Raw genomic sequence first — 25995 nt, forward strand, 5'->3', positions numbered from 1 at the left:
AAACATACTTAATAAAATAAAACTTATAAGCTTAAGAAAAAGAAGTCCAAATTTGTCTTGCTAGCTAGCCACCCAAAGTCCCTCTAAACAGCAAACTATTTCATGAGCATCACCTGAAAATAAAATAAAAAAGGGGGTGAGTTTTCGCAAACTTAGTGTGTACAACCTTCAATAAAAAACAAGCATTCAAAGACAAATCATCAAACATGCACTGCAATCCCATCCAAATTATCTATCCGCTACACACCAGCTTCATCCCCCATCACACCATGTGGGGATATAAATATCGACCCATCCAGGCCATATGCCAATGGTAGCCCAGTTGCAGAACTACCTTCATTTACATAGTGGGCTTTAAAAACCATCGGTGGATCCATGATTGTCAAGCAACCATGCGAATCCTCATATACTTCGTCCGTTCCATAATTCCCACCCTATATGCAACCTAAGCAGAACATCATATGTATGCATGTCACATCCATAAAACTTACATTCAACACCTAGGGGTATTCTGGTCATTCTCGCCCTTAGGAGCATTTCAATAATTTTCCTTTAATTACGATTTTCACTTACCTTGGCCCATGAACAAGTCCCGCGAGCTAAGATGAACGAATACTATGCACCAGGTAGGATTCCAGAGAAGAGGAGCCGAGTCATTAAGACAGCTTAAGTACCAAGCTCTCCCTAGATCCAATCTTAAACATGCATATACCTGTTGCCACACCTTAACCCTATGACTTGTCCACGGTCTCAATTAATTAATTAAGTTTTATGTAGTCATCATATACTAGGCCCAATACCCCTACATACATGCATATGGCCCACTAGGCCCAATCTTATTCAAATGGCCTATCTGGCCCAGTTCATAATCTTATGGCCTACTAGGCCCAATTCACATTCATATGGCCCGTTGGGCCTAAATCATATTATATTCATTCTCACATACAAATTTCCTAACATATAGCATCACTTATCAATCCTTGCCTATTATGGGCCCAACAGCCCATCAGGCCCATTTAGCCAATTTCAGCCCATTTGGCCAATTCTCAACCCAAGTCCACGGAATCGCCCGTGGGCCTTAGGTAACCTATCAGTTTCCTCTCCATGAGTGTTCACGCACTCGTGTGATTACCGTAGCCCAACTTTTGGCGTTTCGGCTTTTTGGCATTTCAGCTTTTGCAGATTCATTGCGTGTGTAGTGTATGTACACACTTGGTAAGCAAGCGTGCTGCGATTTTCTTAGCCTAAACCTACAATCTATATCACTCAAAGATTAATCTCAGATACTTGTCAAATACTTTGCCAAAAGCCGGAATCTCACCTTAACCTTGCCTTGCACGATACGTATAACAGCCCCTTCACTAACCATGATCAACTCCTAGATCTGCACCAATCGTAACTATTAAGACTAGAATAATAGGTGACTCGTATCCAACACAAGTCCCCTTACCTTACAATAGCTATTCGGCCAACCTTAGCGAATGGATGAGAAATACTTACCAAAACTACAACACCTAAGGGGCAATTCGGCAATGAGCTAAGATCCGAGATCGGATACTAATTCCCTACCAAAGTTGATCAGAAAGAGTGAGGGACAATATTCGATACTTAGCAAAGAAACCGATTGGGAGAACAACACTTACACTAGATTTGACCGAAGTAGAAGGAGTAGTGATTGCACCAAGGGTATTCGGCCAAAGAGGTTCGACCCTTTACAATTTTGTATGGAAAAAGTGGGTTATTTGGCTCCAAGGAAAAAGAAAGAAAAGTCACCAATGAGGTAGAGGGAGAATAGAATTCGTGACAATGAAGGAGAAAAAGAAAAGAAAGGCAGAGGGTTTTCGACTTTTAGAGAAAAGAGTTTCTGGCCACAAGGTGAAGGAAATTCGGTCATTAGCTTCATACCCTAACATTCGGCACCTATTTATAAGCCTTATAGCTAAATTTTCCCATTCCCAATTCCCTATTCGACTCCATCACTTCTACTTTTTCATCTCCTCGTTTTTCTCCCCGATAACCCCTTGATCTTTTCCTTAATTTTCTCTCCTGAACACTACCCTTGGAGTCCACTTTCATGCCACTTCCATCATTCTAGAAGGTCAAAATTAAACTTCTAAAAACACTAAGCTAGGATTCGAACCTTGGACCTCATTGCTAGCTATTAACACCTCCTCCCTACACTCTAACTGGCGTCACTTAGCCACTCCTCTACTAAGCTCTTTGCTGCTATTTTCCTCTATCTTTATTTAAAAGCCCAACTACTTGCCAACCTTGATTCTTTTAATAATTAACTAATAATTTCTTCTACCCCTTAATTCAAACTCAAACCTTGACCAAAACCTACCTTTGAGTAATTAGCACTTAACCGGAATTATTAAGCACAAAAAGAAAAATTCAAGACTTCAGGATTTTTGGATTTCGGGATTTTTGGGGCGTTACAACTCTACCCCCTAAAAGAAATTTTGTCCTCGAAATTTCCAACTACTAACCCAGACTACCACACCACACTTTCACTGCGCACTCTAATTCTAACTTAGGTAAATAGAGCCCTATGGGTAAGTACGTACCATTATTCGCCTCTAGAGCGTCTCCATCCTCTTGACGATGTGCTGTATAGACCAAAGCTAGCTGCCTCATCTCAGCATGACCAGCACCTCTGCCTGGTGCTCCACGACCCAAACCGTTTCCACCCTTGATTGGATCACGGCCTTTCGGCGGTAGTTGACCACCCCTCGGTGGCTGTAGCCACCTCAGCCCGCATCTGGCACTTGAGCTGGCATTCTAGGGCAATTCTTGATCCTATGCTTCATGGATCCACACGCTAGACATGTTCCCATCCTCTTCCAACACTTGCCTACATGACCTTTCCCACAATCAGCACAGGGTGGCACCCCTAGATTAACAGTAGGGGGCCCTACTCTAACTGGCCCATTATCTCTGGCCCTAACCCTAGGCCTCTGTCCAATACCGGGAGTCTCAGCCTCCCTTTTATTCTTACCCCTTTCTTTTTCCCTATTTAGGAGCTAAGTGCGCTTTACCTCCTCCGCTATCTTTACTTTCTCCACCAATTTCAAGAAAACTCGTTCCCTTTGTGGAGCTATCAATACCCTAAGGCTATCTCTCAGTCCGTCCTCGAACCTAACGCAACGCTCATAGTCCGTTGCCATCATTACTCTTGGATACCTACTAAGGCGTAGAAATTTCGTCTCATACTCCACCAAAGATTTGTTTCCTTCGATCAAGTTCAGGAACTCCTTCCTTCTATCATTCACATAACTCGCACCCACATACTTCCTTGGAACGCAATTTTGAAAAACTCCCAAGTGACCTGCTGAGGTTAGGTGCCCTCTTTCACTCTGAGCCACCACTGGTAAGCTTCTTCCCTAAGCAGTGACACTGCCCCTTTCAAGTTTTGTTCAGAAGAACAGTTCAAGTCCTCCATTATTCTTTCGGTGGCCTCCAACCAGTATTCCACCGCGGTAGGAGCCACACCAGCCACGTCTTTAAAGATCTCAGCCCCAATTGATCGAAATTGCTCTAGAATGGACCCCCAATTTCCTGTGCCATTATTGGGTCCAACGACCCTTTCCATAATCCTCAAATTTGCCTGCGACAATGCATCTTCTCCTGCAGCCCGATCATACTGTCTATTCCCTGCCACAGGTGAGGCCGAAGCCTCTTCTACTCCAACATCGGGCATATGGCCCAATACCGACGATTCAATCCTAACACTTTTGCAGCCTCGGCCACGGCCTCTCGCACTTTTTCTAGCACTCATCGTTGATTCACGTATTTTCTGGAATAAAAATTTTATGAAGATTTAGTTAGTTCAATAATTAACCCGATGTTTTATGGAAGTAATTTAAAAGGAGAATGTTTTTCGAAAATCCTCTACAGTTTCAGGATCCTACAGGCTTCAGTTCCATTCTAACATAATCATCTAAAGTAGCCTTCTAAGTATCTATTGTATAACAATTTAAACAGGTTTAAGATCCAAAGAACTTAATTGGTTCGACGTCAGAGACTCGGTGCGCCCCTCAGCAAGACTTCCCATTTTCCAAGACATTGTAAAAATTATATATATGTATATATATATATTTTTAAAAAACCAAAAAAAAACAAATAATAAGGCCCACTTCACAACCCGTGTTTTGCAAGCTAGGCTCTGATATCACTAAATGTAACACCCCAAACTCGGCCCAAACACTATGGCCAAATCTGGCGTGTTACATTGAAGTGTTTTACTGAAAACCCTTCTTAAACAAAAGAAACCTTAATTAACTTAAAAAAAATAAACACACCTTTCAGTTACGGAAACGTAGAAAAAACATACTATAATTTAGGAATCCTAAGTTCAACTTCTCGTAATTACAATGAAAATAATAATAATTCAAGTAATAATAGCATAATGAAAACCATATTACAATCTGGTCTGAAACATACTTAATAAAATAAAACTTATAAGCTTAAGAAAAAGAAGTCCAAATTTGTCTTGCTAGCTAGCCACCCAGAGTCCCTCTAAACATCAAACCATTTAATGAGCATCACCTGAAAATAAAATAAAAGAGGGGGTGAGTTTTCGCAAACTTAGTGTGTACAACCCTCAATAAAAAACAAGCATTCAAAGACAAATCATCAACCATGCACTGCAATCCCATCCAAATTATCCATCCGCTACACACCAGCTTCGTCCCCCATCACACCATGTGGGGATATAAATATCGACCCATCCAGGCCATACGCCAATGGTAGCCCAGTTGCAGAACTACCTTCATTTACATATTGGGCTTTAAAAGCCGTCGGTGGATCCATGATTGTCAAGCAACCATGCGAATCCTCATATACTTCATCCATTCCATAATTCCCACCCCATATGCAACCTAAGCAGAACATCATATGTATGCATGTCACATCCATAAAACTTACATTCAACACCTAGGGGTATTCTGGTCATTCTCGCCCTTAGGGCCATTTCAATAACTTTCCTTTAATTACGATTTCCACTTACCTTGGCCCATGAACAAGTCCCGCGAGCTAAGATGAATGAATACTATGCACCAGGTAGGATTCCAGAGAAGAGGAGCCAAGTCATTAAGACCGCTTAAGTACCAAGCTCTCCCTAGATCCAATCTTACACATGCATGTACCTGTTGCCCCACCTTAACCCTATGACTTGTCCACGGTCTCAATTAATTAATTAAGTTTTATGTAGTCATCATATACTAGGCCCAATACCTCTACATACATGCATATGGCCCACTAGGCCTAATCTTATTCAAATGGCCCATCTGGCCCAGTTCATATTCTTATGGCCCACTAGGCCCAATTCACATTCATATGGCGCATTTGGCCTAAATCATATTATAGTCATTCTCACATACAAATTTCCTAAAATATAGCATCACTTATCAATCCTTGCCTATTATCGGCCCAATAGCCCATCAGGCCCATTTAGCCCATTTCAGCCCATTTGGCCAATTCTCAACCCAAGTCCACGAAATCGCCCATGGGCTTCAGGTAACCTATCGGTTTCCTCTCCATGAGTGTTCACGTACTCGTGTGATTACCGTAGCCCAACTTTTGGCTTTTCGACATTTTGGCTTTTTGGCTTTTTGGCATTTCGACTTTTGCAGATTCATTGTGTATGCAGTATATGTGCACACCTGGTAGGCAAGCGTGATGCGATTTTCTTAGCCCAAACCTATAATCAATATCACTCAAAGATTAATCTTAGATACTTGTCAAATACTTTGCCAAAAGCTGGAATCTCACCTTAACCTTACCTTGCACGATAAGTATAACAGACCCTTCACTAACCACGATCAACTCCTAGATCTGCACCAATCGTAACTATTAAAACCAGAATAATAGGTGACTCGTATCCAACACAAGTTCCCCTACCTTACAATAGTATTCGGCCAACCTTAGCGGATGGATGAGAAATACTTACCAAAACCACAACACCTAAGGGGCAATTCGGAAATGAGCTAAGATCCGAGATCTAATACTAGTTCCCTACCAAAGTTGATTAGAAAGAGTGAGGGACAATATTCTATACTTAGCAAAGAAACTGATTGGGAGAACAACACTTACACTAGATTTGACCAAAGTAGAAGGAGTAGTGATTGCACCAAGGGTATTCGGCCAAAGAGGTTCGACCCTTTACAATTTTGTATGAAAAAAGAGGGTTATTCGGCTCCAAGGAAAAAGAAAGAAAAGTAGCCAATAAGGTAAAGAAAGAATAGAATTCGGCACAATGAAGGAGAAAAAGAAAAGAAAGGCAGAGGGTTTTCGGCTTTTAGAGAAAAGAGTTTCTAGTAACAGGGTGAAGGAAATTCAGTTATTAGCTTCATACCCTAACATTCAGCACCTATTTATAAGCCTTATAGCTGAATTTTCCCATTCCCAATTCCCCATTTGGCTCCATCACTTCTCCCTTTTCATCTCCTCATTTTTCTCCCTGATAACCCCTTGATCCTTTCCTTAATTTTCTCTCCTGAACACTACCCTTGGAGTCCATTGTCATGCCACTTCCATCCTTCTAGAAGGTCAAAATTAAACTTCTAAAAACACTAAGCTAGGATTCGAACCTTGGACCTCATTGCTAGCTATTAACCCCACCTCCCTACACTCTAACTGGCGTCACTTAGCCACTCCTCTACTAAGCTCTTTGCTGCTATTTTCCCCTATCTTTATTTAAAAGCCTAACAACTTGCCAACCCTGATTCTTTTAATAATTAACTTATAATTTCTTCTACCCCTTAATTCAAACTCAAACCTTAACCAAGACGTACCTTTGCGTAATTAACACTTAATCGAAATTATTAAGCACAAATAGAAAAATTCAAAATTTCAGGATTTTTGGATTTCGGGATTTTTGGGGCGTTACAAATAGTATTTGTTAATTTGATTACAATGGAATTGCTATATGAGTTAGGTCAAGAATGTTAATAAATAATCAATAATTTCTAAAAGTCCTAATATTGACAAATATTTTATTATTGAACAAGTAATTTTAGATGTATTAACTAGTATATGTAACAAGTGTATATTAAATAGTGTGAGCATAAAATAGTTAAATTTACTAAGACCAATTGTTTATAATTTAATGATTGAATAGTATGTATTGTGACAGCCCAAAATTGACCCTAGTCGGAAGGTGGTCTCGGGACCACAAAACCGAGGCATAAAAATAATTTAAAATTTATTTCGATGCCTATAATATGTGTGTATCCATGTATGACATTTTTTGATGATTGATTTAGTGTTATAAAGGTGAATTTCACTAGAAAGGACCTAGTAGTGAACTTTGAAAGTATGATGGGGAAATGTGTGATGACTAGTTGCTCATGCATGCAAAAATAAAGGATTTGCATGTCAAATTTCCCCAAAAGAAGCTAGTGGCCGCCATGACATGGTTTATGGGCAAAGAAAACATGTTGAAACATGTTTTGTTAATGCATGATGAATTAAATGATAAAATAATTAATGATGTTGGAGGAGAAACAAAAAATCAAGAAAATAGCTCATCCTCCCCCATTGCCGTGCAAGTGAAAGAAAAACAAGAAAAAATTGTTCATCCTTGTTCTTTCCTTTTGGCCGAAAATACTAAGGGAGGAGATAGGAGTTTTGCTTCATGCTTGGTTTGGAAGAGAACAAGAAGGAGATTTGGCTAAATTTGCATCAAGATTAAGGTATGTATGAGGTTGTGTTGGGAGTTTCATGCATGTTTTGGTTGCTAACTTGATGTGCATGTTAGCCATGGCTCAAATCTTTGTTATGCCATGGAAATGGTGTTTGGCCAAAGTTGTTATGGTGATAAAGCCATTGCATGCTAAGTGTGAAGCTTGATGATGATGCATGCAATGATGGATTGCCTACTCTTGAGTAAGATTTTGAGTCTTCTTGTTGTTTTATCATGATTGAAGTTGAAAAGGAGCATGATTGCCATATTCGCCATGATGCATTCATGAGTATGGTTCATGCTTCTTGCATGTTAGTTAAAATTTGTGTTTTGGATGGCTATGGACACCTTGAAATTCGCCATGCTCATATATGTATATATATGTTTGCACATGATGTTTTGGTTATGAAGGAAGTGATGAATAAGTTTGTTTAAAGAAGAAGATGTTGAAGAATAGTTGTGAAATTGCAAGCACAATTCGCCTAGCACACATATAAGTGCTTGATGCTATATTATAAGTTTTGAGCCACAATATGCAAAGCATTAACTAGTAAAAGGCATGCTGTTTTTGTGAGGTATTAAGTGCATGATTGGCCTCAACATGTACATGAATATTCGGCCTTGGGTAGCCTATTGAAGGCCTTAGCATTTCCTTGATGCTCAAATAAATTGTATTGAATTGCTTGATGTAGTATAAAATGTGCATGACCATTGTGTATTCAAGCTAAAGAGTGGCCATATGACCATTTAAATTCCTTGTCATATTCGGCCATAAGCTAGCACAATGAGGTTTTAATAAATTGAATTTGTTTGAATTAGCTCAAGAGCTAAGAGGTTTGCAATTGGACAAGGGGAAGGAAAAAGTGATCGAATAGCCGTAAAAGCCGTTCGACAACAACCGAGGTAAGTCCTCAAGAAGTGACCTTACTTGAATTATGTGAGATGAAATATGGATGTGTAAGATTATTGATTATGTGTGTATGAGTATTTGAATTCCACCCGGCTAAGTCCCAAGGCGAATATGCTAATGATTATAATTGTGTTTGAGCCTTAGTAACGAAAATGAAATATGTATGTCCAATGATTATTGATGTATGTGTGCATGAGAAATTGAATGATATCCGGCTAAGCCGAAGACAATTATGCTGAAAATTACATCCGGTTAAGACCAAGGCAATTGTGCTAGTAGCTATATCCGGCCAAGACCAAGGCATTCGTGCAAGTTGTTAAATCCGGGCTAAGACCAAGGCATTTGTGCAAATCGTGATATCCGGGTTAAGTCCCGTAGGCCTTGGTGCGGGTTACCATAACCGGCTATGTCCCGGCGATTGAACGAGTAGCGACGTCCGGTTAAACTCCGAAGGTATGTGATTTGAAAATTATAAGCTTGCTGGAAAATTTCAGCTAATGCACTTGTGAAATTTCCCAATGACAAGGTAAGTGCGGTGTGTGCTTTGCGCGCTAGGAGTAAGAGCGTATGAATATCCGCTCCTATGATGGAGCGAGTTATCGGCCTTAATGAAGCCGTTATTTGTGTATGAACATAAGTGTTGGGATGGTGAAGTAAGTACGATTATGTGAATGTGCATTAATGAAATGATGCATTTGGTTATGTGAATGTATTGCTTTAATTAAAGCTGATTATATTCCTTGAGACTTACTAAGCATAAAAATGCTTACCCCGTTGCCTTGGCTCTCTGTTTTATAGATTTCGCTCGATAGCAAACGGATTCGGGATCAATAAAGTCGAAGTCATCCACACTATCCACGCCTCTATTTTGGTATAAATTTTGGTTGAACTTTGAAATGGCATGTATAGGACTACCCTTGTTGGTTTAAAAATGTGGCGATGTATATGTATACGGCCATGCGAAAATGGCTCGTAAAAGGAAGCATGAACTTAGACTATTTATGGTTTGAATGTATATATATGGTGTCATGATGTGATTATGGATCGGAAATGGGAGTGTTGGTCACATGATCAGCCATTGGTATGGTTAAAATGATCATATGTGAACCTATGTATGGCAAGACTAGTTGGTTGATGGAGACTACAAAAATAGATAAGACCTACCTTAAAACAGATGCTGCCAGCTGCAGTGACGTGAATGTGAAAAATCACCAAAATTGTAGGAATGGTATTAAATAGTGAATAAGCTATGTAAATGAACCTTGATGAGTCTATTTTCATATGGAAGAAGCGAAATGATCATAGGAGTTACATGTTAAGAGATATTGAAGCTATTGTGAAACAGGGCCAGAATGGTTTCTGGGTCCCCTGTTGCAACTTTAAAAATTAACTATAAATTATCCAGAAAGAATTAGGAGACATACCTTATATGTACAGATTCAATTTTGAGTCTAGTTTCATTAGAAACAAACGGCACCAGCATTAAAGCCCTGTACGGAGAGATATTCAAGTTATACCGCGAGAAGGTCAGAGCAGTCGATCCCTGTAACATGGGTGACTTTAACTAATAAACTGTACCAATTGGCCCGACCAAAAATTTTAGAAATAAATCCATGGATGGATATATGAGTCTAAATTCAGGGAAAATTTACGAAACCAGTTTCCGAGTTTTGAAACTCGAGATATGATTTTTAAGGCGACGGTGACGCAGTCTTCCAGCCTGACTGGAAATGCCAAATTGGTGGGCAAAACATGTGAACTTGGCTTGTTAACCCCTCGTGTCCGACACCGGCGATGGTCTCGGGTTCGGGGTGTTACAATTTTATTGGTATCAGAGCCACGGTTTAGTCGATTCTAGGACTACCGTGATGTGTTTGGGGTCTAGCTATACATGCCATTAAATGATGAATCGATAGTGTGGTGATTTCTGACAATTTGACTTTGTGTTTGTTATTAGCAATGGATCCCGATCCCAACCGAGTGATAGCTGATGGTGTGGAGAGTGTGGCGCCTGCTCCCGCGTAAGGGACAGCGCCGGTGGACTCTCAACCTATGGCCAGCAATCCGAATGATGAGGCTAGGCAAGCCTTTTATAGTGTGATGAACGAATGGTTTAATCAATACATTCGAACTAACACGGCTGTTCCACAACCTCCATTCCCGACAAATGCAACCCCCGCACCCACAATACCTCCGTGGATGACCAAATAAGGTCAAGTAAGCCCCAATCGATAGGATTCAAAACATGGGGCCACTGAATTTAAGGCTACGGATGATGATGATGCCGAGCGAGCTGAATTTTGGTTGGATAACACTATCCGGGTGCTCGATGAGCTATCCTGTACACCCGATGAGTGCTTAAAGTGTACCATCTCCTTGCTACGTGAATCCGCCTACTATTGGTGGAGTACTCTGACTTCTGTGGTGCCTAGAGAGCAAGTGACTTGGGAATTCTTTCAAACCGAGTTCCGAAAAAAGTATATTAGTCAGAGATTCATCGACCAAAAGCGAAGGGAATTTCTTGATCTTAAGCAAGGTTCTATGTCCGTTACCGACTACGAACGAAAGTTTGTGAGGCTTAGCCGACGCGCGCGAGAATGCATTTCGTCCGAAGCTATTATGTGTAAACGCTTCGAGGATGGGCTGAATGATGATATAAGGATGTTCGTTGGCATTCTCGAGATACGAGAGTTCGTAGTACTTGTTGAGCGAGCTTGTAAAGCCGAAGAGCTTAGAAAGGAGAAACAAAAGTTGATGTGGGAACCGGAGAATTCGAAGAGGTCCTCGGAAAGTCTCTTCAACAAGCATCGAAGAGATTTCGAGATGATGTAAGCCGGTCTAGAGGCGTTTGGGCTTTCTAGACGAAGACGCGATCGACCCCTGTGACCACACGAGTCACTTCGATCGCCGATGGTGGAAATGATCGCGAGAGAGGGCGGAGTGTCCACATTGTGGCAAATGGCATTCGGGAGCTGTTGGTTTCGTGATCGCTCTGTTATAAGTGTGGAACGGCCGACCACTTTATGAAGGATTGCCCGAGGATGCTTGAATGTAATATGAGTCGAGTGGAAACCCGGGTGCTACCATTGCTCGAGGTAGGCCACCTAGATATATGGGCAATGTCGGTGGCGGTCGAGAGGATCTAGAGATGCTACCATCGATCCGAGGCTCGTGCTCCTGCGAGGACTTATGCCATACGCGCCGCGAGGATGCTGCCTCTCCGGATGTCATTACCGGTACTTTCACTCTTTTCAATACAAATGTGATTGCTTTGATTGACCCCGGTTCTACTCATTCATATATATGTGAAACCTTAGCATCCAAAGAAGACTTGCCTATTGAGTCTCTCGAGTTTGTAATTCGGGTATCAAACCCTTTGGGTCATTACGTGCTTGTCAACAAAGTGTGCAAGAAAAGTCCCCTAGTGTTCCGAGGTTCTTGTTTTCCGCGGACTTGATGCTTTTGCTGTTCGATGAGTTCGACGTTATTCTTGGTCCAGGTTGGTTGACCATGCACGATGTGGTTGTAAATTGCAAGAGCAAGACTATCGATTTGAGGAGCGCGAATAACAAGATAATACGGGTTGAGTCTACGGACTTAAAGGAGTTGCCACCGTAATATCGCCGATGTTGGCCCGTAAATATGTAAGAAAAGGGTGCGAAGCGTACCTTGCGTATGTGCTCGATGACAAGGAATTAGAAAAGAAACCGAATCTGCGTGCGTGGTTTGTGAATACCGGATGTTTTCCCAAAGAATTGCCGGCTTACCACTGTTCGGAAGTAGAATTTGGCATCGAATTGGTACCGGTACCACTCAATTTCGATAGCTCCGTGTCGTATGGCATTAACGGAGTTAAAGGAATCAAGGTCCAATTGCAAGAATTGGCGGATAGAGGTTTCGCCGACCGAGTTTTTCTCCATGGGCGCACCAAGATTGTTTGTGAAAAAGAAGGACGGAAGCATGAGGTTTTGCATCGACTATCGTCAACTCAATAAAGTGACGATAAAGAATAAATATCTGTTGCCACGAATTGACGATTTGTTTGATCAATTAAAGGGAGCCTCGGTGTTTTCAAAGATAGATTAAAGGTTGGGGTACTATCAGTTGAGGGTCCGAGAATCGGACATACCCAAAACCGCTTTTAGAACGAGGTACGGTCACTACGAATTCTTGGTGATGCCGTTTGGGCTCACTAATGCCCCTGCGGTGTTTATGGATTTAATGAATAGAATTTTCAGGCCATACTTGGATCGGTTCGTAGTTGTATTTATCGATGACATTTAGGTCAATTCGAGAGATGAAACTGAACATGCTGAACACCTGAGGCTAGTGTTGCAAATCTTACGAGATAAGCAGTTATACGCAAAGTTCGGTAAATGTGAATTTTGGCTGAAAGAGGTTAGTTTTTTTTGGGGCACGTGGTGTCCGCATCGGGTGTCAGGGTGGACCCGAACAAAATTTCGGCCATAGTCAATTGGAAACCTCCAAGGAATGTTACCGAAGTTAGGAGCTTTTTGGGGCTTGCCGGATACTATCGACGATTTGTGAAAGGTTTTTCGATGATAGCTGCGCCGATGACGAAACTACTCCAAAAAAGGATGTTGAGTTCGAGTGGTCGGAACGCTGTCAAGAAAGTTTTGATCGACTAAAAACTTGTTTAACCGAGGCCCCAGTGCTAGTACAAAGGAGTCCGGTAAAGAGTTTGTCATATACAGTGACGCATCCTTGCTTGGGTTAGGTTGTGTGTTGATGCAAGAAGGTCGAGTTGTGGCTTACGCGTCGAGACAACTAAAGCCGCATGAGAGAAACTATCCAACCCATGACCTTGAACTAGCGACCATAGTGTTCGCCTTGAAGATATGGCGGCATTACTTGTTTGAAGAAAGGTGTCATATTTATCCGGACCACAAGAGTCTAAAATATTTGATGACTCGTAAAGATTTAAACCTGCGACAAAGACGTTGGCTTGAGTTGTTGAAAGACTATGAACTCATCATTGATTATCACCGGAAAGGCCAACATGGTGGCCGATGCTTTAAGTCGCAAGGCACTCGCTCGCTTTGAGAGCGATGGATGCTCATTTATCCGTTTCACCCGAGGAGGTGCTAGTAGTCGAATTAGAGGCCAAACCGTTATTGATTCATCAAATACTTGAATCTCAGAAGGTCGACGCTGAATTGGTCGCTAAGCGAGCCGAATGTGTTTCGGATGAAGAATCGAATTTCAGATTGACGACAATGACCGCTGACGCTCAAGGGTCGATTATGTATTCCAAGGAATTGAACTTGTTTCGATGATTTTGAGCGAGGCTCACATGAGTCGAATGTCAATCCACCCGGGTAGTACTAAAATGTACAATGACCAAACGCCAATTTTGGTGGCGGTATGAAATGAGACATTTCAATTTGTTTCAAGGTGTCGATATGTCAACAAGTGAAAGCGGAACATCAAGTGCCATCGGGATTACTTGACCAATCATGATACGAATAGAAATGGGATCGAGTGACAATGGATTTTATATCCGGATTACCGGTGTCGGTAAGTAAGAAAGATGCGATTTGGGTCATTGTTGATAGATCGACCAAGTCCGCTCATTTTATCCTGTCCGCACGGATTTTTCGCTCGATAAATTGGCGAATTATCGTCTCCCAAATTATTCGATTGCATGGGGTGCCTATTTCTATCGTGTCGGATAGAGACCCAAGATTACATCGCGATTTTGGAAGAAATTGCAAGAGGCTTTGGGTACCAAGTTGCATTTCAAGACCGCCTTTCACCCCCAAACCGATGGTCAATCCGAGCGGATAATTCAGATACTTGAGGATATGTTAAGATGTTGCGTCCTCGAGTTTAGTGGTTCATGGGAGCGGTATTTGCCGTTGATTGAATTCGCTTACAACAACAGACTTTCAATCAAGTATTAAGATGGCACCTACGAGGCCTTGTACGGTCGTAAATGCCGTACACCATTGTTTTAGACCGAGCTTGGTGAAAGCAAGATTTTCGGGTGGATTTGATTAGAGATGCTGAATGAAAAGTGAAAGTAATCCGTGAAAGTCTCAAGATAGCCTCCGATCGTCGAAGTCGACGCGGGCTGAAGCGTAAGCATATCGAGTATCAGGTGGGTGATAAAGTGTTTCTCAAGGTATCGCCTTGGAAAAAGATACTCAGATTCAGCCGTAAGGGCAAGTTGAGCCCGAGGTTCATTGGGCCATACGAGATATCCGAGCGAGTCGGTCCGATGGCATATCGTTTGATTTTGCCCCGAACTCGAAAAGGTTCACGATGTCTTTTGCGTTTCGATGCTTCGACGCTATAGATCCGATCCATCGCACGTGATTAGTCCATCAGAAATTGAAATTCAAGCTAATATGAGTTATGAGGAAGAACCGATTCGTATCCTATCACGAGAAGTGAAAGAGTTGCGAAACAAGCGGGTTCCGCTAGTAAAAGTGTTATGGCTCAAGCACGGGATAGAAGAAGCTACTTGGGAGACCGAGAACTCTATGAAAGAGCGATATCCAAACCTATTTACGGTAAGATTTTCGGGACGAAAATTTCTTAAGTGGGGGAGAGTTGTGACAGCCCAAAATTGACCCTAGTCGGAAGGTGGTCTCGGGACCACAAAACCGAGGCATAAAAATAATTTAAAATTTATTTCGATGCCTATAATATGTGTGTATCCATGTATGACATTTTTTGATGATTGATTTAGTGTTATAAAGGTGAATTTCACTAGAAAGGACCTAGTAGTGAACTTTGAAAGTATGATGGGGAAATGTGTGATGACTAGTTGCTCATGCATGCAAAAATAAAGGATTTGCATGTCAAATTTCCCCAAAAGAAGCTAGTGGCCGCCATGACATGGTTTATGGGCAAAGAAAACATGTTGAAACATGTTTTGTTAATGCATGATGAATTAAATGATAAAATAATTAATGATGTTGGAGGAGAAACAAAAAATCAAGAAAATAGCTCATCCTCCCCCATTGCCGTGCAAGTGAAAGAAAAACAAGAAAAAATTGTTCATCCTTGTTCTTTCCTTTTGGCCGAAAATACTAAGGAGGAGATAGGAGTTTTGCTTCATGCTTGGTTTGGAAGAGAACAAGAAGGAGATTTGGCTAAATTTGCATCAAGATTAAGGTATGTATGAGGTTGTGTTGGGAGTTTCATGCATGTTTTGGTTGCTAACTTGATGTGCATGTTAGCCATGGCTCAAATCTTTGTTATGCCATGGAAATGGTGTTTGGCCAAAGTTGTTATGGTGATAAAGCCATTGCATGCTAAGTGTGAAGCTTGATGATGATGCATGCAATGATGGATTGCCTACTCTTGAGTAAGATTTTGAGTCTTCTTGTTGTTTTATCATGATTGAAGTTGAAAAGGAGCATGATTGCCATATTCGCCATGATGCATTCATGAGCATGGTTCATGCTTCTTGCATGTTAGTTAAAATTTGTGTTTTGGATGGCTATGGACACCTTGAAATTCGCCATGCTCATATATGTATATATATGTTTGCACATGATGTTTTGGTTATGAAGGAAGTGATGAATAAGTTTGTTTAAAGAAGAAGATGTTGAAGAATAATTGTGAAATTGCAAGCACAATTCGCCTAGCACACATATAAGTGCTTGATGCTATATTATAAGTTTTGAGCCACAATATGCAAAGCATTAACTAGTAAAAGGCATGCTGTTTTTGTGAGGTATTAAGTGCATGATTGGCCTCAACATGTACATGAATATTCAGCCTTGGGTAGCCTATTGAAGGCCTTAGCATTTCCTTGATGCTCAAATAAATTGTATTGAATTGCTTGATGTAGTATAAAATGTGCATGACCATTGTGTATTCAAGCTAAAGAGTGGCCATATGACCATTTAAATTCCTTGTCATATTCGCCATAAGCTAGCACAATGAGGTTTTAATAAATTGAATTTGTTTGAATTAGCTCAAGAGCTAAGAGGTCCGCAATTGGACAAGGGAAGGAAAAAGTGATCGAATAGCCGTAAAAGCCGTTCGACAACAACCGAGGTAAGTCCTCAAGAAGTGACCTTACTTGAATTATGTGAGATGAAATATGGATGTGTATGATTATTGATTATGTGTGTATGAGTATTTGAATTCCACCGGGCTAAGTCCCAAGGCGAATATGCTAATGATTATAATTGTGTTTGAGCCTTAGTAACGAAAATGAAATATGTATGTCCAATGATTATTGATGTATGTGTGCATGAGAAATTGAATGATATCCGGGCTAAGCCCAAGACAATTATGCTGAAAATTACATCCGGGTTAAGACCAAGGCAATTGTGCTAGTAGCTATATCCGGGCCAAGACCAAGGCATTCGTGCAAGTTGTTAAATCCGGGCTAAGACCAAGGCATTTGTGCAAATCGTGATATCCGGGTTAAGTCCCGTAGGCCTTGGTGCGGGTTACCATAACGGGCTATGTCCCGGCGATTGAACGAGTAGCGACGTCCGGTTAAACTCGAAGGTATGTGATTTGAAAATTATAAGCTTGCTGGAAAATTTCAGCTAATGCACTTGTGAAATTTCCCAATGACAAGGTAAGTGCGGTGTGTGCTTTGCTGCGCTAGGAGTAAGAGCGTATGAATATCCGCTCCTATGATGGAGCGAGTTATCGGCCTTAATGAAGCCGTTATTTGTGTATGAACATAAGTGTTGGGATGGTGAAGTAAATACGATTATGTGAATGTGCATTAATGAAATGATGCATTTGGTTATGTGAATGTATTGCTTTAATTAAAGCTGATTATATTCCTTGAGACTTACTAAGCATAAAATGCTTACCCGCTGCCTTGGCTCTCTGTTTTATAGATTTCGCCGATAGCAAACGGATTCGGGATCAATAAAGTCGAAGTCATCCACACTATCCACGCCTCTATTTTGGTATAAATTTTGGTTGAACTTTGAAATGACATGTATAGGACTACCCTTGTTGGTTTAAAAATGTGGCGATGTATATGTATACGGCCATGCGAAAATGGCTCGTAAAAGGAAGCATGAACTTAGACTATTTATGGTTTGAATGTATATATATGGTGTCATGATGTGATTATGGATCGGAAATGGGAGTGTTGGTCACATGATCAGCCATTGGTATGGTTAAAATGATCATATGTGAACCTATGTATGGCAAGACTAGTTGGTTGATGGAGACTACAAAAATAGATAAGACCTACCTTAAAACAGATGCTGCCAGCTGCAGTGACGTGAATGTGAAAAATCACCAAAAATTGTAGGAATGGTATTAAATAGTGAATAAGCTATGTAAATGAACCTTGATGAGTCTATTTTCATATGGAAGAAGCGAAATGATCATAGGAGTTACATGTTAAGAGATATTGAAGCTATTGTGAAACAGGGCCAGAATGGTTTCTGGGTCCCCTGTCGCAACTTTAAAAATTAACTATAAATTATCCAGAAAGAATTAGGAGACATACCTTATATGTACAGATTCAATTTTGAGTCTAGTTTCATTAGAAACAAACGGCACCAGCATTAAAGCCCTGTACAGAGAGATATTCAAGTTATACCGCGAGAAGGTCAGAGCAGTCGATCCCTGTAACATGGGTGACTTTAACTAATAAACTGTACCAATTGGCCTGACCAAAAATTCTAGAAATAAATCCATGGATGGATATATGAGTCTAAATTCAGGGAAAATTTACGAAACCAGTTTCCGAGTTTTGAAACTCGAGATATGATTTTTAAGGCGACGGTGACGCAGTCTTCCAGCCTGACTGGAAATGCCAAATTGGTGGGCAAAACATGTGAACTTGGCTTGTTAACCCCTCGTGTCCGACACCGGCGATGGTCTCGGGTTCGGGGTGTTACATGTATAATCTTTAATGATGACTCACTTTAAATAGTGTATTTAGAAAAGCATGTTCATTACCATACGAATACTTTAATATGTATCAAAGTGAAAGGTATGCATGTTTAAATGGCACATGACTTAGACCGTAGAGGTAAGTAATTTAAGACGAGTATTATGGCTTTTTAATTTTTGAGGACGTGATCATGATTCAGTAGCTATATGTATAGATACATAAGTGATATTAGAAACATGTTCAGCCATGTTGATGATAGTTTAAGCCGTGCATATAAATACATTATAGGTACTATTAGTTGTAAAATTGAAATTGGTTGTGACTTATATGCAAGGTGTATATGCATATATATTCTGAAACAAGAATTGATTGTATTTTAATTATAAATGAGTTTAACTTGAGTGAATATATATATTAGTGTTTGAAATTTTACCTTTGACCGGGAATGTTTCGAACCTAGTCCGACGACGGATACGGGTTAGTGGTGTCTCGCAACCCAGTCCAGCGACGGATATAGGTTAGGGGTGTTACAGAATTTGTTAAGCCCCTATCCTTTTGATAATGTGTAAGCATTGAAGATTCCCTATTTTAGGACGATCTAACGTTACAGTTTATTGTGCATTCGTGAAGTGATATTCATAAATCTCGGATACGTACCCCACTTTTTGGTAGAGTCCTTTTTGGACAGTTGAGTAGGTAAGTATTTTACTTTATCACTAAAATGAGAGTTATTCATTAAAATAACTTTATTCTAATGCGATATGAATTTTTTTATACCTACGGACTCAAGAATCGATCTCCTCTTGAAGAGTTGGAAATGGAGTTGTTATCCTTGGAATTTGTGAAATTTGGTGTGAGGATCTATCTTGTTAAAATATATGGTATCATTGTTAATCATAAAAATGTAAAAATATTAAATAACTGTTTAAGAAAAATCTAAAAAGTGAAAATGGATGAATACACTAAGTATTTAGATGTATTGATAAAATCCATTAAAAAGGATTCCAAGTAAGTGATTTTGAAACTTCAGATATGTGATATTATGTATGTGATTATGCGATTTTCTGATACACGTGTTGATATATGTTTTCCTGATACTCATGTAACATGATATATTTCATTATTGGATATGCAGGTAAAATAAACATGCCACTGATTTGAATATTCTGATTTGCATGTTAAACTTGCTATTATTCTGATTCCGATTCACATGTTAAGCATGCTATTATTCTGATTTTTGATTCACATGTTAAGCATGCTGCTATACTGATTTTGATTCGCATGTAAAGTATGCCTACTGAATATTCTGTTCTGTATGCCATATCACATGCATGGGGTTGGGATATGAATGTACGAAGGAAGTTTTGGCAGTTTAATTGGATATTTATATTAGTAAGACATCATTGCCAGGCAACCCAGGATGGCATCATTGTCGGGGAACCCGAGATGACTTAATTGGCAGTATACCCATAATATTTATTTGGCAGCTTGACGGCAATATATGGTGGCTTGACCACAAGATTCTGTATCTAGTAGCTTGACTGCATTATCAGGTGACTTGTCAACATAATTGGTGTGTTAGTGGATGGACGAGTTCTGTGGAACTCATTGTGGTGTGTAGCGGAGATGACTAGGAAATGTTTTCTGAAATATGCATTGTTTTTGAAAAAGCATTGCATCGATATCATCGCTATGCATATTGATAGATGTTATTTTGTTACTGTATATTTTTGAATATGTGATCTATTATACTAAATGAGTTTCTGTTTTATTTTCTGTTTCTACGCAAATTGAACCACATTGGGCTTTAAAAGCTCACCCCTTTGAGTTTCTGATTTTTTTTCAGATAATAATCGAGGTTAGAACATGGGCTTAGCTTATGGAGGATATTTTTCTCAAATAAATTATCATACATTAATACTTGGTATTTTGGGATTTTTTTTTTGTTACTTTTGGACTAAGGTTTAGGACATTTCATTTGGTATTTGGGTTTTTGGATAATTATGCATGATTGAATTTTTAAAACTATCACCTAAATTGATTTATAAACTTGGTAAGAAAAACTAGATTTTTCAACCTAAGCGACAACTCAACTCAATGTTGATATTTCAAATATAAAACTTTGTTTCTGGAAACTCAACATTATTTTCTCATTAAATTGGTATTTGACAAGACATACTTTGTTTCTGGAAAATCAACATTTTTTTCTTATTAAATTGGTATTTGACAAGACATGTCCAAATTCTGATTTCAAATCAACAAGAGAGAGTTAGCTAAGATATTTTTTGTTTCGACAATTTTGAAACATGATGTTCTCTGTAAACCTTTGAAACTAGAGTTTTCTAAAGATAATCAATTTTGACAAATTCTTTCCAAAAGATTACATGTAGATACTATTTTCTTTTTCTCAAGCAAGTCAAAATGACAATTTTTAAATAACAAAGTTAGTCAAGAGAAATAGTTAAATGATTTTCTGTGCCATTACCATGGCTAATGTGATCTTCAAGATTTAGCTATAATGTCTAGGTCAGGTCTAGGGGGTTACAGAGCAAGTTTTTGGCAAAGTATTTTCCATCGAGCAAGACCATGAAACTTCGGATGGACATTACAAATTTTTGACAATTGGAAAGAGAGTCATTATACGAGGCTTGGGAGTGCTTCAAATTAATGTTATGCAAGTGTCCATACCATGGTTTACAAGATTGGTTGTGATCTACCATGAATTACAATATTATTTACATCCTTTTTACACATAACTTTTGTAACAGTCCGATTTAGACCCTAGTCGAAATAGTGGTTTTGGGACCACAAATCTGAGTCATAAAAATATTTTAATATTATTTTCTATGCTTATAATATGTGAATTTACATCTGTGAAAGTTTAGTATGAAAATTCGATCATTTGTGTGCTTAATTTAATAAAAGGATCTAACTGCATAAAATGTAAAAGTTGCCTGCTGTTTGTTAAAGTGCTTAATTGATTTGTGTTATTAAAGGAGAGGTCCTTATGATGCAATTAGACCATTGAAAGCATGAATGGACAATTATGGCCTTAATATAATGGTTTATTAAATGGTTTAATAAAAGGGCAAAATTGGTATTTAGTATATTATGTTAATTAAATTAATCAAAAGCATGAAAATCAAGGCATTATCATTCACCATTGCCAAAAATTAAAAGAAAGAAAAGCTCTCTCATCCAACTAGGGTTTCAACACTTGTTTTGACTAAATAGGTATGTGTTTTTGACTGATTTTTTTATAATTTCTATGTTTTTGTGATTGTTGCTTAGAGTTCTATCAAGCCCATGTTTGAATTTTTGATTTTTTTGATGATTTTAAGTTATGCCCTTGTTGATAATGTGAGCTTTGTGAAGTTGGATGATAGTAAGTGAAAGATATGTTTTGGGTTAACATATTTTATATTTGAATTTTTGATGAATTTGAGTAATTTGGATTAAATTGTGAAATTTGTAAATTGAGGGACTAAAATGTGAAATAAATGAAACATATGGGCTTATAAGAATACTATGGGGACTCAACCTAACATGGGTATATGAAAATTTTTTGATTTTTGTGATTAGGGACTAAATTGTCAAAATGTGAAAATGTGAGGGCTAATTTGTAAAATGCCCTAAATATGTGTTTGTGGATTGATTTGAATGATTTGGTGAATAAAAGAGTTAAATTTTAATTTATATAGATCAAGAACCAAAGAAAACGAAATTAGAACGGGGAAAGTCGAAAGTCGTCGAATAACCATTCATTTCTATTCATACTCATACGAGGTAAGTCTATATACAAATAAATGTGTTATGAATTGAATTACTATTGATTATATGCTATTGAAATATGATGAATGATTATATGAGTTGAGAAATATGAGACATCTAAGAAAGTATCGACAAAGTTCTGACATTCGAAAAGCCCCGTACGAACCATAGGAATAGTTAGGATACATATGTCATGACATAGGATTCTGATATGTGCTATCGTGTAAGACCACATCTGGGATGTTGGCATCGACTTATGATTTACGTGTAAGACCATGTCTAGGACATTGGCTTCGTATTTGATTTCGTGTAAGACCCTATCTGGGACAGTGGCATCGATATTTGATTACAAGTAAGACCATGTCTGGGTTGTTGGCATTGTATGAGCCTTTCGAGCTATCCGAGTATCCTTATTGATTCCGAATGGTTCAACGGACATTCTGAGAAACAAACGATTATATGAGATGTGTATCCAATTCAGGTACGTTTGAAATGTATACTATATTTGAGAATAAAAGGTAAGTATATGTACAAGTGATGATATGTGTTATAAGTATGAGAGAATATTTTATATGTGTAAATGAATTGGGAAATGTGAAATGTTTATTAACTATGTGGTATGAGATAGTATTTGGTCGTTAAGTATATGTAATTTGATGATGCTTTCATGTTTTAATGATAAGTTTATTTGTATATGGCTTACTAAGCTTTTAAAAGCTTACTTGGTGTGTTTTTTCAAATGTTTTATAGATATCGTAGCTACCGAGAGCTCGGGGATCATCGACGATTATCACCACACTATCGTACTTCTTTTTGGTACCTTTTGAAAATGTGAATATTAAAGTATGGCATGTATAGGCTAGAAGTACTTTGATTATGTTTGGTAATGTATATATTTAGCCATGTGATTTGTCTTGGTTTTGGTTGTGTATATGAATGTGTTTTTGGCATGAATTATGTGATGCAAGTGTGTCATTATGATGTGCAATTGGTTGGCCAAAAGAAATGGTCAATTTGGTAAGTTTTGGTATGTGCATATTTTAGAATTGGGTAAGAACTTGGCATAAGAATGAATGGAATGTATCAAGGTTATAAACCATATGTTTTGGTTTGTTTTTAGCTTATGGAATGACATGAATTGGTATGTGTTATGAACATGAGATTGGTTGATAATATCATAGTAGCAATTTATGCATTTTAGTAGTTTTTTTTTTTACATTTTATATATCTAAATAAGGTTACATGGTCTTGTAGGTCAAGTCGGGAGCTAAAGATGCATATTCAGGTCAAAACTGATACCTATGTCGTGACACCAACACATTGATGCCTCAACTTCGAAGATAGAAGCCAAAAACAAGTTCTAGAGTGAAATTTCCCTCGATGTCGCGACACGCTTCTTGCTGTGTCGCGACACTAGATCCAATGTTGCAACATTGCATGCTTGTGTTGCAACACCGCCCGTGCACAACCCAAAAACTCCTTGCATGAGATAATTGCATTTTTGAGGGAAAATTAGAAGTATTTGTATAGTCAAACTCTAAGGACTTCAAGGATAATTTAGGCACTTTAATATTCTGAGTTTAGCCTATATAAAGACTATTGTAATCAGTTTAAACGCACAATTTTAGGGAGACATAAAATATACTTAGGGTTTTTTTTATTTCATTCTTAGTTTTTACTTAGGGTATTTTATGTTCTTCTAATCACAAGATCTTATTTTGAAGTGAGACTTTTAGAGTGGAGATTGTTCTAGAGCCACACTTTCATTGATAAATCCATGAACATCTCTTTTCCTTTACTCTATTCTTTATATCTTTTTCTTTTTTAATTGAATGTTTGTGTAAATATTAGAATTAATTTATGCTTTATACATATCTCACATGTCTCAACTGTTCTAATCTTATTAATTTATTGAAGGATAGAGTTTCTTAGTGGATCAATTGTTTGGGAGAGGAAGAAATTAAACCTTAGGCTTGACGACCCTAGGAAGTCATTTAGGTGGGAATTAATCCGAAATTGGTATGGCCTATCCGTGAACACCTTAGCCTCGAACCGGTCTAAACTGTGAGGTTGAGAGATAAGTAGTTCTTGTCGACTCATTAGGTTAGTTGAACACTGAGAGGCACAACTAGGTTGATGACTAGCTGGTTGAATAGAGTCGTACATTAGTAATTAATTAGGTAAACCAATTAGATCTAGTCTAATGGAACTCTCGTAGTCAAAACAAGGGATACGAATAACCGATACATGAACTTAGGAGTAGATTCAGACCTAATCCAAATTATTTAGTTTATTAATTTTATCATCATCTGGCTTCCATATTAACACTACTAACTTGTGACTTAAGTAGATTAGTAATTATTTCCAGTAATTAGCTTGGTAACAAATTTCCCCGAACTATAATCCCCTGGGTACAATCCTCGAAATACTTACCTACTTCATTGTAACTATATTACAACCTGACCCGTATACTTGCAGACACCACCTCAAATCCATATCTTTAGTTGCAGTATTTACACTCTAGACTAGAAACACAAAAATATATAGACTTTTTTAACACATTTTGAGCTCTAATTCGTGCAGTTTCATAGTAATTTCTGTCAAAATTCATACTTTAATTATAAAATAATTAATTGGAACTTAAATTATTAACATGTTTAATTTTAATTATTTTTATAATAAATTTTCACAAATTTGGCTTATTTTCGACAGTTTTGCACAAAAGGTGAAAATTGGCTTGGCAGTCACTTTGAAAGGCTTGAACTGTTAGGGTAACTTTTGCATAAAGTGAATCAAGAGCATGACTAAATTATTTTCCAGCCAAGGAAGGTCCAATAATGATTATTATACATACTTTATATGTAACACCCCAAACCCAGCCTGGATATTGTGACCGAATCTGGCGATGTCACATTAAAGTGTTTTTCGTAAAGTGTGATATTACTAAAACCCATTCCTTATTAAACCTCTTTGAGTGATCTTAAAGATGATTTCAAGACATGCCGTTTATTTTCCAAACGTAAGTCGTTTGTCAAAATTTAATCATATTAAAATGTCGTTATATTTTTTTAAAATGTTATTTCTTGTAGAAGCTCTTAAAACCAATTACGTATTTGTGATATTTTTGAAAAACATTTATCTTTTTGAAAACTCGTGTCTTTTCCTACTACTAGCAGTTATAAATCGAAGCAAATAAAAATCCCAAATTGAAAATAAAATCCAAAGAGACCTTATTACAATAAAAATACCCAAAATAAAATTGCTTATAATTTAAAAATCAAATATGAAAGTTTGTGCGGTTGTGTGGCCACCTTTGAGTCCCTCGCAGCACCTATCTGCCTAAGGCTGGGGATTACCTGTATAGATAAACAGATGGGTGAGTTATGAAAATTTAATGTGTAATCCCATATCAAATAACCAAATAGTGAGCATATATAGTCTGAGCCTAAGCACAATTGAGTAACGGTCCAGTCTCAGTTAGGGCCTTAGCCCATTACAGTATCAGTATCAGTTTGGGCCTGAGCCCATCTCAGTGACAGTAACAGTTTATATATGCAATCAAGAGATCCTACCCAGCTAGCCTCTACACTCCATCTCTGTCCAACCCTACACTCCATGTGGGGATATAATCAACCCACCCATCCCTCCACACCAAATAGTACCTATTGCGGCACTAAACAGCATTTGCAGCAGAGCTACCAGTACAATACACTTCCTCTAATATAATAAAACCCAACCCCATGCAAGACATCATGCATCATGTCATGTCATGTC

At 38.5% G+C, this 25995-nt stretch overlaps 1 non-coding gene across 1 annotated transcript; it reads right to left on the bottom strand.

Moving 5' to 3' along the window:
- Positions 1-21039: 21039 nt before the first annotated feature.
- Positions 21040-21146, bottom strand: LOC128294529 (small nucleolar RNA R71). The gene has a single exon (XR_008284838.1). It is a non-coding gene; the product is annotated as a small nucleolar RNA R71 (small nucleolar RNA).
- Between the last annotated feature and the right edge of the window lie 4849 nt (positions 21147-25995).

This window comes from Gossypium arboreum, chromosome 6 (genome assembly GCF_025698485.1).
Source record: "Gossypium arboreum isolate Shixiya-1 chromosome 6, ASM2569848v2, whole genome shotgun sequence".
Classification (NCBI taxonomy): Eukaryota; Viridiplantae; Streptophyta; class Magnoliopsida; order Malvales; family Malvaceae; genus Gossypium; species Gossypium arboreum.